The following is an 18,247-nucleotide window of genomic DNA, read 5'->3' as shown; positions in this document are numbered from 1 at the left end:
CCGTAGCGAAAACAACTCCCGGACCTCGATTCTCAAGGGTTTTGCTTATTTTTTCCCTTCCCAAGAAAAAATGAGATATCACCGGTTAAAAAGGTTCAAACGTAATCAATGTTTGACACCCGAAAACCAAGATAAAACAACTGGCGACTTCACTGGGGAGATTCGAGAGTTACGCCTAGTCTTTATTTCCACGCTTGCGCTTGTATTTTTTACTTGCTTCTTTTACTTGCTTTCCTATGTGAATAAATGTTTAAATTCTTGTAAACGTGTGGGGTGAGAATATCAAAAGTCCTGCACCCGGGCTGAGTGAACTTAGGATTTAGGAGGGATATAATCGACAATTCATTCCGGGGGTTGCCTCGTGTTTTGGATTATGCGATCAATCCCACATAGCTGAGGCATTTTGGGGGTGATGTTGTCGGCGCGTGTTGTCGCGTTTAGGCACTTTACTTCTAATTGCTCTATGACGCTATGAACCGTAGATAACCGAACCCATCCATGGCCATTTTCTAGGATGTAGTGCGGAGGCTAAACCGAGTGTTGTCTCAAGTTTTAGTCGTCACGCGATACTACACTCAAGTTAGACCTTCCGCGGGTAATCTTGGAGCGAGTGTTGTCTCGTGACACCATGATATACGTCGGAGAGGTTGCAGCTTGGGAACCTTTTTAGAACCCGGTTACTATCTCCTAAAGCCCTAGTTTCACCGGACACCGTGTCCACCCGTGACTCCTCAACTTTGAACTTCAACCCACCATGTTTTCTCCGAACTTGAACATAATCATGCATTCATGCATACATGCATACATGCATAAACTTTTTCCATGCATTGTTATCGAAGGGCTTAGACAAGTTGAATTTGTAAACATTGTAGGGATGAAGAGGACTAATTCCTACAAGTTCAAGGAAGTGGATTTGGCTAGTTTGAGAGATTTGGCACTCAAGATTGAGGATCCAACTGGTTTCCGACGTCGTTACGGGGCTTTACTTCCTATTCTTCATACTAATGTGGATGAAAAGCTTGTGCACACTCTAGTGCAATTCTATGACCCGAAGTATCGGTGCTTTACTTTTCCAGACTTTCAGTTGGTACCTACTCTAGAGGCTTATTCTTCCTTGATGGGGCTGTCTATTGCTAAGGGGATACCTTTCTCAGGGCCTGAAGATCCTCCTACTCCATTGGCTATTGCTAAGGACCTCTATCTCAAGACCACCGATGTCTCCAAGAATCTTGTCACTAAGGCACGCATCCGAGGGTTCACTTCAGAGTATCTTCTTGGGAAAGCCAACCTCAATACTACTTGTCAGGACACTCTCGAGGCTATTCTTGCACTTCTCATCTATGGGCTTGTTCTCTTTCCGAATCTTGATGGCTTCGTGGACATGAATGCTATTATGATCTTCCACTCCAAGAATCCGGTTCCTACTTTACTAGCTGACACTTACCATGCTATTCATGATCGTTCTGGCAAGGGTCGTGGATACATTCTTTGTTGTGTGCCTCTCCTCTATAGGTGGTTTATTTCGCACCTTCCGGAGTCTTTCCATGACAATCCGGAGAATTGGTCTATTTCACAGAGGATTATGGCTCTCACACCTAATACAGTGGTTTGGCTTACTCCCGCTTCTAGAGTCAAGGAAATTATCTTTGGTGGTGGTAAGTTTCTTAATGTACCTCTTCTTGGTACCCGAGGTGGAATCAACTATAACCCGGAGCTTGCTTTGCGACAATTTGGTTTTCCGATGAAAGATAAGCCCATCAATCTTGCTACAGCTCCTTACTTCTTTCACTACTCCAACGCTCCCACCGGAATTAGAGAAGATTTCATGCAAGCTTGGACTAAGCTTCGGAAGAAAGAGGTGAAGCATATGGGTGTAAGGTCCGGAATTGCTCATGAGGCCTATACACAGTGGGTGATAAACCAAGCTGAGGAGATTGGTATGCCTTACCCCTTTATGAGATATGTGTCTGCATCTGTTCCTACCATGCCTTTACCTCTACTCCCACCTACCCAGGAGATGTATCAGGAGCATCTAGCTATGGAGAGTCGGGAGAAGCATCAGTGGAGAGCTAGATACTATGAGGCTGAGAACTTGATCATGACTTTGGATGGAAAGGATGAGTAGAAGACTCATGAGGTCTTGACACTGAAGAAAGAGTTAGCTAAGGCTAAGAGAGAGATTGAAGAGAAAGATAGGTTGCTTATGAGAGACTCTAAGAGGGCTAGGGGTGCCCGTGACTTCTATGCACGATACTGCAGCTATGAGTCCGAATCTGAAGATGATGCTTCCACTTCCTATGCTTGAGGATTTCCATTTCCTGTTGTTATTTCCATTTGTTCATGTTGGATTTGTCTTGTAAAACTATATGTTAGTTGTTTGATTCCCGTTTATGTTAATTGTTATTTAGTAATGTTTACAAGTTTTTAATTTGTCTAAAACCCTTCGATGACACAAAAAAGAGTCTTTTTGCATATGCATCAACACATTTCATGCATCATATGCATTCATTGGTCACAAAAAGCTTCTCTCGTGCTTACTGCCTCCTGGTTTTGTCCGCCGCAGTCTGAAAAGTGGCTCGTGTTCGCAAAGTCTACCAACCAGATAGAATTCATCAGACAAGATTTCACAAGAGAAGGATGATGGCTAATTTTGAAGAAGAAAATGCTCAGCTCCGCGCCGAATTGGCTGCTATGAAAGAAGACTTGGCTAAGGCTCATGACGCTATGTCCGCTATGATGGCTTCACAAGAACAGCCAGCCACTTCTATTCCAGTTACTACTGAGGTGATTCCCTCTATCCCACTATCTACTGTGGCTACTGATGCTCGTTTTGTTATGCCCAACGGCCGTCCCTATGGCCTCTCAGCGTACTATTCTCCTAATACTGCTGCTGGTGTCTCTGGTTTTGCTGGTCAAGGACAGATTCCTGTGTCTACTGCTATGCCTCAAGTAACCACTGTTGTTACCGACCCTATTGTACACACTGTGCAACAGGTGATTGATGTTGATACTCCGCGTGGACAAGATCCCGCAATGGAAGCTATGAAGAGACAGTTAAGGGAGTTGGCTGGAGAACTCCGTGAGGTCAAGGCTAGCCGGGGAAACAATGGTGCTCCTGCTAAAGCTCATGATCTATGCTTGGTATCCCGATTTGAGGTTCCTAAGAAATTCAAAGAGCCAGAATTTGACAAGTACAATGGGACTTCTTGCCCACATAACCATGTTATCCGGTATGTCCGAAAGATGGCTAACTACGCCGACAATGATGCACTGATGATCCACTGCTTTCAGAGTAGCTTGACAGATGATGCAGCAGATTGGTACACTAGTCTGAGCAAAGATAACATCCATACCTTTGAGGAACTCGCTGCTGCTTTCGAAGGTCAATATGAGTTCAACACCCGTCTGAGGCCAAACAGGGACTCTCTCAAAGCCCTATCTCAGAAATCAGATGAGACCTTCCGTGAATACGCTCAGAGGTGGAGAGGGGCAGCTGCCCGTGTTTCTCCTCGACTTGATGAGGAAGAATTAACGCAGACATTCCTGAAGACTCTGAAGAAGGAATATAAGGAGAGAATGATAGTCTCTGCTCCGAACAACTTCTCTGATATGGTTACAATGGGAACTCGCCTAGAAGAGGCTGTCCGAGATGGTATTATTGTCCTTGAGAAGGGTGAATCTTCAAACAGTGCACCAAATAAGTACGGTAACGGTCATCACAAGAGGAAAGAATCTGACGTAGGAATGGTGTCTGGTAACCCATCTGCAGCTGCTACACAATTACCTCTGCCTTATCACTACATGCAATACTCTCAACATCCCTTCTTCCCGCCATTCTATCAACAGTATCCTCTACCACCGGGTCAACCACCAATGCCCGTCAATGCCATTCCTCAGCAAGTACAACAACAGCCTCCCGCTCAACAGCAACGGCAGCAACAACAGGGTCCCCGACCCAAACCTTCTTTTCCACCAATACCAATGCGGTATGGTGAGCTGCTCCCAACTCTATTGGCTAAGGGACACTGTGTTACTAGACCAGGCAAGCCTCCGCCTAATCCATTGCCTCCCAGGTTCCGTCAGGACCTAACATGTGAATTCCATCAGGGTGCTCAAGGCCATGATGTCGAAGGTTGCTTTGCTCTGAAATATATTGTGAAAGATCTGATAGAAAAAGGACGTTTGACTTTTGAGAACAGTGTTCCTCATGTCCTTGACAATCCGCTTCCAAACCATGCTGCTGTCAACATGATTGAGGCCTTTGAAGGGGTTCCCGTTCCTCAAGAGGATCCCATGTTGGATGTCCGCAATGTCGTCACTCCCTTGGTGCCATTACATGTCAAACTTTGCCAGGCTTCTTTGTTCAAACATGATCATGATTCTTGTTCAGAATGTCTGCAAAATCTCATGGGCTGTTGTGTGGTGCAAGGTGATATCCAGAGCCTGATGGATGACAAGCACTTGATTGCCAGTGATGTATGTGTGATTGTGCCAGTGTTCCATGACTCCCCTGTTGAAAGTGTATCTCAGATGAGAAATGTTGAGCCTTTGGTGATCAGGTTACCTGGTCCGGTATCTTATACCTCTACCAAAGCAATTCCTTACAAGTACAGTGCAACCATGATTGAGAATGGAGTAGAAGTGCCTCTGGTATCCCCAGCTACAGTTGACAATGTTGCCAGTGAAGTTCCAACTCTGAGAAGCGGAAAGGTCCGTCCACCCTTGTTTCAAAAGAAGGTAGTTACACCCATTGCCACGGTAACTCCACCAGTTGTTCCTCCTGTTGACAAAAACACTGGCCCAGCAGGCCAATCTATTGAAGAGTCCAATCTGGATGAAATCCTGAGGCTTATCAAGAAAAGTGACTATAAGATCGTTGACCAGCTGCTACAAACTCCTTCAAAAATATCTATCTTATCTCTGCTCATGAGCTCAGAAGCTCACAGAAAGGTGTTGATGAAGATACTAGAGCAGGCCTATGTTGACCACGAAGTCTCTGTGGAGCAATTCAATGGAATAGTGGGTAATATCACTGCTTGCAATAGTTTGGGATTCGGTGATGATGAACTCCCCGAAGCAGGGAAACATCACAACTTGGCTCTACATATCTCGGTGCACTGTGGGTCTGATATGATATCTAACGTTTTGGTGGACACTGGATCATCTCTGAATGTAATGCCTGAGTCCACACTAAGGCAATTAAGCCATCATGGAATTTCCCTGAGGGGTAGCAGCTATCTGGTTAAGGCTTTCAATGGATCTCGCAAGGATGTTCTCGAGGAAGTAGACTTGCCAATTACTATCGGTCCTGAGACGTTTCAGATTACTTTCCAAGTTATGGACATCAATGCTTCCTACAGTTGTCTCCTCGGAAGACCGTGGATCCACGACACTGGAGCAGTCACGTCCACTTTGCATCAGAAGCTCAAGTTCATGAGGAATGGTAAGATTGTCACTGTGCATGGTGAGGAAGCATATCTAGTTAGCCAGGTATCATCGTGCTCTTGTGTTGAAGCAGGGTCCGCTGAAGGGACGTCGTTTCAAGGCTTGACCGTTGAGGGTGTAGAACCCCGGAGGGCTGGTACTGCTATGGCTTCACTGAAAGACGCCCAGAAGGCTGTTCAAGCAGGGCAAGCTGCTGGCTGGGGCAAGGTAATTCAGGTCTTGGAAAACAAGCGTAAAGAAGGCCTTGGATTCTCCCCGACATTTGGTGTCTCAACAGGAACTTTCTACAGTGCTGGGTTCATCAATGCTATTACTGAAGATGCTGCTGAAGGTGGTTACGTGCCTACCTTTGTTATACCAAGAGGCACTGTGAGAAATTGGAAAGCCATTGATGTTCCTTTAGTCATGCATGCTTCCATGTAATGTGTCTTGTTGCTCATGTTTTTTGTTTTCAAAATAACAATCCTTTCGCTCTGCCCAAGGCGAAAGTGATATCATTATAAGGGCATGTTTGTTTCGGCATTGCCGTTATCAATAAAAGTTGTCGTTTTTCTCACGACTCTTTGTTTTTACTTTTTAGTGCCTTTTTCTTGGAAATAATGGTAATGCCAGAAAAAACCAAAACATCTGTATTTTCTTATTAATTTCAAAAATCTGCATAAAAGCATTTTTCTAAAATCATCCCAATCATATTATGCAGATTGAACCACAATAAACCCGTTGAACACAGTGACCCTATGGTTCCTCCAAATTTTGAATTCCCTGTATATGAAGCTGAAGATGAGGAAGATGATGAAGAGATACCGTATGAGATCACTCGACTACTTGAGCAAGAAAGAAGAGCCATTCAGCCTCACCAGGAAGAGATTGAGCTTATCAACCTGGGTACTGAAGAGAACAAGCGAGAGATCAAGATTGGTGCTGCACTTGAGCCAGCAGTGAAAAAGAAGATCATTCAGCTTCTCCATGATTATCCAGATGTCTTTGCATGGTCCTATGAAGATATGCCGGGTCTAGATCCCAAGATCGTGGAACATCGGATACCGACAAGACCTGAATGTCCTCCTGTCAAATAGAAATTGAGAAGGTCTCGTCCAGACATGGCTCTTAAGATCAAGGCTGAAGTACAGAAGCAAATTGATGCGGGTTTCCTCATGACAGCTGAATATCCTGAGTGGATTGCCAACATTGTACCAGTACCAAAGAAAGATGGGAAAGTTCGAATGTGTGTCGATTACAGAGATCTGAACAAAGCCAGTCCAAAAGATAACTTCCCATTACCTCATATTGATGTGCTTGTTGACAGTACTGCTCAATCCAAAGTGTTCTCCTTTATGGATGGTTTCTCTGGTTATAATCAGATACGAATGTCTCCTGAAGATAGAGAAAAGACGTCCTTCATCACTCCGTGGGGAACGTTCTGTTATAAAGTGATGCCGTTTGGCTTGATAAATGCTGGTGCTACCTATCAAAGAGGTATGACCACTCTGTTTCATGATATGATTCATAAAGAGATTGAGGTATACGTCGATGATATGATTGTGAAGTCCAGTGATGAAGAGCAGCATGTTGTGTATTTGAAAAAGATGTTTGAAAGACTGAGAAAATACAAGCTGCGGTTGAATCCTAACAAGTGTACATTTGGTGTAAGATCTGGAAAGTTGCTGGGCTTCATTGTCAGCCAAAAGGGCATTGAAGTTGATCCTGATAAAGTCCGAGCCATCAGAGAGATGCCGGCTCCTCAAACTGAGAAGTAAGTCAGAGGTTTCCTCGGACGTCTGAACTATATTTCAAGATTCATATCTCACATGACTACTACCTGTGGACCAATTTTCAAATTGCTCAGAAAGAATCAGTCTGTTGTATGGAATGATGAATGTCAGGAAGCTTTTGATAGCATCAAAGAATACCTGTTGGAGCCACCTATCCTTGTCCCGCCAGTGGAAGGAAGGCCTTTGATTATGTATCTGTCAGTGTTAGATGATTCAGTGGGTTGTGTTCTCGGTCAACAAGATGAGACCGGTAAGAAAGAGCATGCTATCTACTATCTGAGCAAGAAGTGCACCGACTGTGAGACTCGGTATACGATGCTTGAAAAGACTTGTTGTGCTTTAGCCTGGGCTGCCAAACGCCTGCGTCATTATATGGTGAATCATACAACTTGGTTGATATCCCGAATGGATCCAATCAAGTACATTTTTGAAAAGCCTGCTGTTACTGGAAAGATTGCGCGTTGGAAAATGTTATTGTCTGAATATGATATTGTGTACAAAGCTCAGAAAGCAATCAAAGGAAGTGTCCTTGCTGAGCATCTTGCTTGTCAGCCTCTTGACGATTACCAGCCGATTAAGTTTGATTTCCCTGATGAAGAGATCATGTATTTGAAAGCGAAAGACTGTGAAGAATCACTGATCAATGAAGGGCCGGACCTAAATAGCAAATGGGGGTTGGTATTTGATGGTGCTGTTAATGCTTATGGTAAAGGAATTGGGGCCATCATTGTAACTCCACAAGGGCACCACATTCCTTTCACCGCTCGAATAACTTTTGACTGCACAAACAATATAGCTGAATATGAAGCATGCATCTTGGGCATTGAAGAAGCCCTCGACCTGAGGATTAAGCACCTTGACATCTATGGAGATTCTGCACTTGTCATTAATCAGATAAAGGGTGAATGGGAGACTCATCATGAGAAGCTGATCCCTTACCGTGACTATGCAAGACGTCTGTTGACATACTTTACAAAGGTTGAACTGCACCACATCCCTCGGGATGAAAACCAGATGGCTGATGCTCTCGCTACTTTGTCTTCCATGTTTCGTGTGAATCACTGGAATGATGTGCCTGTGATCAAGGTGCAGCGTCTTGATAGACCCGCTCATGTGTTTACTATTGAAAATATGCCAGATCAAGCTGATAAAGATGTGAATGATAAAAAGCCTTGGTATTACAACATCAAACAATTCTTGCAGAATCGTGAATATCCACCCGGTGCTTCTAACAGAGATAAAAAGACTTTGAGAAGATGGGCTAGCAAATTCCTTCTGGACGGAGAAATCCTATACAAGAGGAACTACGACATGGTCTTGTTGAGATGTGTTCACAAAAAAGAAGCTGAGAAATTAATGCACGATGTACATGACGGTACCTTTGGGACCCATGCTTCGGGCCACACCATGTCAAGAAAGCTGTTAAGAGCCGGCTATTACTGGATAACTATGGAGCGTGACTGCCACGAACATGCTAAAAGATGCCACAAGTGTCAAATTTATGCTGACAAGATTCATGTGCCTCCACACGCTCTCAATGTTATCTCTTCCCCATGGCCTTTCTCTATGTGGGGCATTGACATGATCGGAAGAATAGAACCAAAGGCTTCCAACGGACATCGTTTCATTCTAGTGGCAATTGACTATTTCACCAAGTGGGTTGAAGCTGCTTCCTATGCAAATGTGACCAAGCAAGTGGTTGTCAAGTTTATCAAGAATAACATCATCTGTCGGTATGGTGTTCCCAATAAAATCATCACTGACAATGGTTCCAATCTGAACAATAGCATGATGCAAGCTTTATGTGAAGAATTCAAGATTGAACATCACAACTCTTCTCCTTATAGACCTCAGATGAATGGTGCAGTTGAGGCCGCTAACAAGAACATCAAGAAGATTGTTCAGAAGATGGTCACTACCTATAAGGACTGGCATGAAATGCTACCTTTTGCCTTGCATGGTTACCGTACTACAGTGCGCAGTTCAACCGGGGCAACTCCTTTCTCTCTTGTGTATGGTATGGAAGCAGTTCTCCCTCTGGAAGTGGAGATTCCATCTCTTCGAGTAATCATGGAAGCAAAATTAACTGAGGCTGAATGGTGTCAAAGTCGGTATGACCAGTTGAATCTAATTGAAGAGAAACGTATGGATGCTATGACTCATGGACAGTTGTATCAAGTGCGAATGAAGAATGCTTTTGACAAGAAAGTCCGACCTCGAGAATTCAAGGAAGGCGAACTTGTATTGAAAAGAAGAATAAGTCAGCAACCCGACCCAAGGGGCAAGTGGACACCTAACTATGAAGGTCCTTATGTTGTCAAGAAGGCTTTCTCTGGTGGTGCTCTGATTCTTACACACATGGATGGTGTTGAGCTTCCAAATCCTGTTAATGCCGATATAGTCAAGAAATACTTTGTCTAAAAAGAAAAGAACAGCGTGGTAGGTCGAAAACCCGAAAGGGCGGCCTAGGCAAAAATGCGCTTCCCGGTGGATCGAAAACCCGAAAGGGCGATCCAGGCAAAAGTTAGGGACAAAAAAAATGAATATGAAAGAGCTCGCTGGGATTGCACGCAACTCAGGCAAGAGTGAGCGCCTCGATGAGCCGAAAACCCGAAAGGGCGGTTCATGCAAAAATGAGGTTGACAATAAAAGACAAGTAACTATATCTGGCAAATCACCGCTACCCCTTGGGGCATCTACAACTGTCAAATGATCGTCTTCATCAGAGGCTTCTGTACTTGTGGATTCAAAATTTCTATGAAATGTAGCGGTCATCGTGTTCAATGTATCACCAACCAATAAAATTACCATTTTCCAAGCTTTGTAAATCCGTGAAGTCATGCCTCTGGCTGACTCTCACTCCTCTACATCAATTTGAGCCTTTCTATTGTTTGAAATTCTATTTCTTTTCTACTTTCAATGCTATATGCAAAACATTTTCTTTCTATTTTGATAATGTTAATGTCTGAAACAAACATTTTGAAAATTGAAAAATCTTTTTCTGTCTATTTTGAAAGCAAACCTGAGCAATAGGGTACATTTCAATGAAACATGCATGAATAAATGAATATCAATGTCTATTTCAATACATGTTACAAGCAGGTTACTCCCCAAGATGATCTGTGGTCAATGGCAAGAATGGAAAGAACAGAATGAAAATGAAAAATGAAAAAATGAAAATAAAAAGCTCGCTAAGTTGAAAACCCGAAAGGGCGGCTTAGGCAAAAATGAGCACCCCGCTGATTGACAACCTTTGAAGGCAATTCAGGCAAAAATGGGGCAATAAAAAGAATATTACTCCCCGGTGAATCGAAAACCCGAAAGGGCGGTTCAGGCAAAAATGGGGTTTGAAAATGAAAAAATGAAAGAATGAAAAAAGTATAAAAGCATTGACCACAGATGCGAGCATCCAATGTTTACCCAGCACTGACACGCCTAGCAACGGCGACCTGTATTCAAGAACTTTCCAAGGTTCCCTCCTCTACAAGTTTATTGCCCTCGGCCATGGTTTCGATACGTCTCTCAACGACGGTCTCTCCAAAGAGGTTTTCCCCTGTGAATATGTTGCAGCACGAGCCACTACGTGCCCAATCTTCCAATGTCTTGTCTGCCTTTGTGAAGTTTTTCTGCCAAATTGCCAACCAATCATGCATTTCAAGCATTCATACATGCATAAACATGCATTTTATGTGCTCATACATCCAATAATCTTGCTATACCATACATACATGTTGCATATCCAATTGTCAACTGTCAAACTCAATTGCAATTTCAATTCCAACTCCAATGACAAATTCAATTCAATTCCAACTGTCAAATTCGATGCAATTTCAACTTTCCAATCTCAATTCCAATTATGTCAACTGTCAAATTCGAAGCAATCTCAATTCCAATTCCAATTCAATGTCAATTCGAAGCAATTTCCAATCTCCAATTTCAATTCCAATTTCAATGACAATCTCCAATGTCAATATCCAATGTCAATGTTAATGTCAATGTCAATATCCAATGTCAATGTCAATGTCAATGTCAATATCCAATGTCAATGTCAATGTCAATGTCAATTTTCAATTCAATTCCAATCCAATCTCAATGTCAATTGCAACTCTCCAATCCAATGTCTATGTCTCTATTCAATCTCAACTTTCAATCTCTCTTTCAATGTCAATTTTCAACTCAATTCAAATCAATGTCAATTTACTCTCAATTTACTCTTGGGCCAACAAAAATGGTCATGTCTATTCTCAAATCAAGTCAACGACAACTTACCCTCAATTGGTATCTTGTTAAACCAGACTCTCAATTTGTATCTTGTTACTGGTCAAGTGCCAGGTTCAATCCAAAAAAGAACCACTTGTACCTGCTTATATACCTATGCTTCCGGACAAACGACAGGTTCGATCTGAAAAGAACAGTTTGTATCCAGCTCATGCTTTGTTATCAGTCAGACGGCAAGTTCAATCTGAAGAACAGTTTGTACCCAGCTCATGCTTTGTTATCGGTCAAACGACAAGTTCGATCTAAGAGAACAGTCTGCACCTTCCCACATGACGTGGTGATAATCCAACAAGCAAGTTCGATCCAAAGAAACAGCTTGTATCAATCCTTTTGCCTATGTATCCAGCCAAACAGCCAGTTCAATCCAAAGAACAGTTTGTGTCTGCCTATCTGTTTGTATCTTCAACCAAGTGTCAAGTTCGATCCAAAGAACAGCTCGTATCTGCCTATATGTCTATGTTTCCGGTCAAGTGCCAAGTTCAATCCCAAGAACAGCTTGCACCCATCTCTTGTTTTGTATTCCTTGGTCAAGTGGCTGGTTCGAACCAAAGAACAACTTGTACCTTATTTTCCATCCCTGGTTTGTCTACCCTGTCAGTGTCTATCTGAATCCCCAGTGACATGACAGGTTCCATAGACTCCAGTTGTTTGTTTTGCATTCATAATCAAAGTATTGCATGACATTCACATTCTTAAAAATCTGAAAGCGTATTTTTATGTCCAAAAGCAGTGCAAATGCTAATATTTAAGTATCTTCGTCCCGTCAACTCTAAGACTTCGTCTCTTGACTTTCCGGACAAAGAAACTTAAATAGGGGCAGCTGTTATACCCTAATTTTGGACCTAAAAATACTAATTCATTTCTTCTTTTCTTGTATTTCAAGTCATTTGATATGTCTCTGATCAATTGCATCTTTCTCTGCATTTTATTTCAATGTTATTTGCAAAATTCACATAAAAGGGGTATTTTAGTCATTTCCTATGTCAAGTTTCCTTTCAATCTTTTAAAATTTTGTTTGAGTCCTTTCAAGTAGTTTGGATAAGTCTTTGTTTCATTCTATGTCAAAACCCATTTCAAAAATTGCATTTGAAGTCATTTTGAGTCAGTTTTGCCCCTAGGGGCATTTTAGTATTTTCATGTGTTAAAGCCCTGTTTAAATCCTAAAAATTGTCTCTGAGTCTTTTAATCTTTCTTGTAGGAGTCGTTGATTCAATTTCTGTTAAAAATCCATTTTTTAATTTCATCTGAGTCATTTTTAGTCGTTTTCAGCCCCAGGGGCATTTTGGTCATTTCACACGAAATTTCGGCAGAGAGGTACTTTAAAGTACCTCATTTAGGCCATTGGTTCATTTTAGTCCGTTTTGTCAATTTTAGGCGTTTCACTTTACGTTTGTTTCGAATTACAGTTTTTAATTCAATTTTATCATTTTTTTATTTTTTAAAGTCCCAATATTTCCAAAATTTGCATATAAGTCCTTTTCTTAGTTTAAAATTCACTTTTAAGTTTTTATTATTTTCGAACTTTTGGATTTTTCTTTTAAGTCCTTTTTTGTCCAAAGCTTAGTAAAATAGTCCTCCAACTTTCAAAAATTGCAGAAAAGTCCCAAGAGTTTGTTACAAAGTCCATGTCCAGGTGGCGTTTTTGCATTGGTCCAGTAATACACTTGGCAGCCTATAAAAGGCGCCAATCATTGCAGTGCCATTCAGATTTCAACAACTCATCAAAAACACTTCCCATTCTCTCTCTCTCCACAAAAACGAATCAAACACCACAAAAATCCAGAAAAAGCTCAAGAACATGATGAACAAGTTCATCATCTCAAAACCCTAACCGAATTCAGTTATCACAAAATCCATCAATTCTCATCAAATTCAGGCCATAACCGAATCAAAAACATCACACAACACAGAATTCTTCATCAAACGCAAATCTCAATCCAGTAATCACGCAATAAAGGTCATTTCGAACGGGATTTTGTTTCGAAGTTCTCAGAAGTTCTTCGCAAGAACTTTCATCATCGAACTAGTCCCTGCAATTCAAGTGCAAATCCAGGAGATTCACACGATCACAGGGACGAAAAGAGTGAGAAGAAGAAGGACCAGAAGCTTTCTTGAGGATTTCCATTCGAATCTCCACTGAATCCAGGTATATTCACAAAAATCCTCTCGTTTACACTTTAAATCATCATCGAAGACTCAAGATTGAAAATGAACGGTGAATTGAAGTGAAAACTTCGAAGAAATCCAAAAGTTCGAAACGAAACCCTAATTTGAAAAAAATCATGGAGATTCACCGTTTGTTTTTCAAATACGAGTTCAATTTCATAATCAGAGAAGAAAATAGAGCATATTAGGGTTTCGTTTCATGAAGTTTGAAAACATAAGAACCGAATGATTCAATCCTAGATCTACTCCGATCTGAGTTTGTTTTCAAGAAAACGTTGTCAAAATCGTAAAGAGGAGAGAAAGAGCTTTAAGAAGATGTGTTCAGTTCTCAGATCAGAGGAGGTTGAAGCTCCGACGCGGCGGCGCCACCATGGGCCACCACGTCGGAGGAGGATAGTCTCATCGGAGAAGAGAGAGTCATTTGCAGACTCTCTCTCTCTAGTTTTTGTCTTAGAGAGAGAAGTAGAGAAGGGAAATGAGTGTTGGACCGGTTCAAGGCCTTATATAGGCCAATGAACCGGTTCACCCATGGGTTAACCCATGGTTTCACCCTGACCCGTCCTTAAGCCCAATTGCCATGCCAGAAAGCTTAGTTGTTATACACACCCCCCTGTCCTGCATGTTTCTTGCTGTTCTTTTGCTATTTGCACCCTTACCTGTCCAATTTTCTTCACAAAATTCTTGAATATCTTTCTATGTGTTCTTGATGTTTTCCTTAACATTTTTTGTGATCTTTTTGTGCCAAAGCCTGTGAAAAATATTTGAAGCATTTTTTTCCTTATTTTTGTTAGAATTAATAATTCTCTTGCACTTTTTAGTCCAAAAAACCTTTAAAAAATTCCTAAAAAATTCATATAGGTTTCTTGATAGTTTTGTAGCATTTTGTGATAATTTTCACATGTTAAAATTGGTTGAGAAAGAAGGTGTTGATTTTCTTGCTATTTTTGTCATATTTTGTGCTAAAAATGAATAGAAATTTGTTTGATTTTAATTCCAATTGCTTGATGAATGTTAGTGACCTATACCACTTGATTTCATAGGGTTTTAGCTACTGTTTGTGTTTAATGTTGGTGCATAATTGTGAATCTTGGTAGGTTGCTTAGCTTACAAGTTACTTATGTAAATAAATAATGCAAATATGTTTAAAGTTTGTTTTAAAATGCCAAGTAAATCATGTTGCCTTAATTCCCATCCCAAGACTTGATTCTAAACCTTTAAAAGTGTATTGGAGTGTGAGAATTATAGGTCACATGTACCTTGCACTTTACGAACAAATTTTAGTCATGTTTACACTCATTTTGCCTTTGTTTTGGTTTATTTCCCATCCTTTGTGTTCTAGTGTCTCTCTTGCTTTATTTCCTTTGATATTGTCATGTGCTACTAACTCCTTTCATTTCATGTTTCATCATTTCATAAGCATCTCCATTTCATCCCATATTCACCTCTATTTCTTTCTTGCAACTTAATTTGTACTAAAGTTAGAATGTAAACACTTAGGAGTTTTGTAATATTTTTCCTTTATGCACTTTTAACTTTCTTGGCAAAGAGGCCATAGAATGTATCTAGGGTATGATGTAAAGGACAATGGACTCTAATGATGTACACCGACACAAGCACCTACACATGCACACACATCACTTTAGATATAGCTAGAATATGCATGTTTAGATGTATGTCTAGGATTGTATGTTTAGATGAATGTTTAGGCCTTATACTTAGAAAAGTCATTTTCCCAAAAAACTTGAACAAATTTCACTCAAACACTTTTCATAATAAACCTTGGGGTCAAAACCCCATTGAATTTTCCTTTTATTTTCTTAATCAAATTTCAATGAAAAATAATCATATTTGACTTCTTTTGCAAATCACTAATTCAACCTCACCATTTCCTAATCCCATGCCCTTGAGGCCTCTTTCTATTCTTCAAATTCCAATTTTCAAACTTAAAATCAACCAACAAAAACAAAAACATTTTTGAGAGAGAACTACGGTGGATTTGATCCCTTAATCGGGTACGTAGGCAAGGAACAAAATTCCTTCAATTCAAATAAAATAAAAATCCAAACACATTCTTCTCCCTCCAATTCTTCACTTAGAATATTCTTAGGTTTAATAAACATTTTCAAAATAGCATTTAAAAATAAAGCGCGCGCGTAGAAAATAAAGACGGTTCCTATAGGATACTATAGTCGTTATGGGTGCCTAACACCTTCCCGTAGCGAAAACAACTCCCGGACCTCGATTCTCAAGGGTTTTGCTTATTTTTTCCCTTCCCAAGAAAAAATGAGATATCACCGGTTAAAAAGGTTCAAACGTAATCAATGTTTGACACCCGAAAACCAAGATAAAACAAGAGATTGAAGTATATGTTGATGATATGATTGTGAAATCAAGTGATGAGGAGCAGCATGTTGTGTATTTGGAAAAGATGTTTGAAAGATTGAGAAAGTACAAGCTGCGGTTGAATCCTAACAAGTGCACATTCGGTGTACGATCTGGAAAGTTGCTAGGCTTCATTGTCAGTCAGAGAGGCATTGAAGTTGATCCTGACAAAGTCCGAGCCATCAGGGAAATGCCAGCTCCTCAAACTGAAAAGCAAGTCAGGGGTTTCCTCGGACGTCTGAATTATATTTCAAGATTCATATCTCACATGACTACTACCTGTGGTCCAATTTTCAAATTGCTCAGAAAGAATCAGCCTGTTGTATGGAATGATGAATGCCAGGAAGCTTTTGATAGCATTAAAGGATACCTGTTAGAGCCACCTATCCTTGTCCCGCCAGTGGAAGGAAGGCCATTGATTATGTATCTGTCAGTGTTAGATGATTCAGTGGGTTGTGTCCTCGGTCAACAAGACGAGACTGGTAAGAAAGAGCATGCTATCTACTATCTGAGCAAGAAGTTCACCGACTGTGAGACTCGGTATACAATGCTTGAAAAGACTTGTTGTGCTTTAGCTTGGGCTGCCAAACGCCTGCGTCATTATATGGTGAATCATACAACTTGGTTGATATCCCGAATGGATCCAATCAAGTACATCTTTGAAAAACCTACTGTTACTGGAAAGATTGTGTAACAGCCCGGGGCCCACCCGGTCTCTCTATTACGCACAAGCTTAATCACTACCCCCCTCTCTAGTAGTGTTTTTGCCTCCCGTGGGAATCGAACCTAGTACCTGGGGATAAGTACTACTTCAATGCATTCCCACTACCAATTGAGCTAGGGTGGGCCCCGGGCTGTTACAGATTGCACGTTGGCAAATGTTGTTGTCTGAATATGATATTGTGTACAAAGCTCAGAAAGCAATCAAAGGAAGCATCCTTGCTGAGCATCTTGCTTGTCAACCTCTTGATGATTACCAGCCAATTAAGTTTGATTTCCCTGATGAAGAGATTATGTATCTGAAAGCAAAAGACTGTGAAGAACCACTGATCAATGAAGGGCCGGATCCCAATAGCAAGTGGGGACTGGTGTTTGATGGTGCTGTTAATGCTTATGGTAAAGGAATTGGAGCCATCATTGTAACTCCGCAGGGGCACCACATTCCTTTCACTGCACGAATAACTTTTGAATGCACAAACAACATAGCTGAATATGAAGCATGCATCTTGGGCATTGAAGAAGCCCTTGATCTGAGAATTAAGCACCTTGACATCTATGGAGACTCTGCACTTGTTATTAATCAGATAAAAGGTGAATAGGAGACTCATCATGAGAAGCTGATCCCTTACCGTGACTATGCAAGACGTCTGCTGACATACTTTACCAAGGTTGAGCTGCACCACATCCCTCGGGATGAAAATCAGATGGCTAACGCTCTTGCTACTTTGTCTTCTATGTTTCGTGTCAATCACTGGAATGATGTGCCCGTGATCAAAGTGCAACGTCTTGATAGACCCGCTCATGTGTTTACTATTGAAAATATACCAGATCGGGCTGATGAAGATGTGAATGATAAAAGGCCTTGGTATTACAACATCAAACAATTCTTGCAGAATCGTGAATATCCACCTGGTGCTTCCAACAGGGATAAAAAGACCTTGAGATGATGGGCTAGCAGATTCCTTCTGGACGGAGAAATCCTATACAAGAGGAACTATGGCATGGTCTTGTTGAGATGCGTTGACAAACAGGAAGCTGAGAAATTGATGCATGATGTACATGATGGTACTTTTGGAACCCATGCTTCGGGCCACACTATGTCAAGAAAACTGTTGAGAGCCGGCTATTACTGGATAACTATGGAACGTGACTGCCACAAACATGCTAAGAGATGCCACAAGTGTCAAATTTATGCTGACAAGATTCATGTGCCTCCACATGCTCTCAATGTTATGTCTTCCCCATGGCCTTTCTCTATGTGGGGCATTGACATGATCGGAAGAATTGAACCAAAAGCTTCCAATGGACATCGTTTCATTCTAGTGGCAATTGACTATTTCACCAAGTGGGTCGAAGCTGCTTCCTATGCAAACGTGACCAAGCAAGTGGTTGTCAAGTTTATCAAGAATAACATCATCTGTCGATATGGTGTTCCCAACAAGATCATCACTGACAATGGTTCCAATCTGAACAATAGCATGATG

The sequence above is a fragment of the Medicago sativa genome, chromosome 1, assembly GCF_051527215.1.
Source record: "Medicago sativa cultivar Bolivia chromosome 1, Bolivia_mono, whole genome shotgun sequence".
Taxonomy (NCBI): Eukaryota; Viridiplantae; Streptophyta; class Magnoliopsida; order Fabales; family Fabaceae; genus Medicago; species Medicago sativa.
This window is presented reverse-complemented; position numbering follows the sequence as displayed.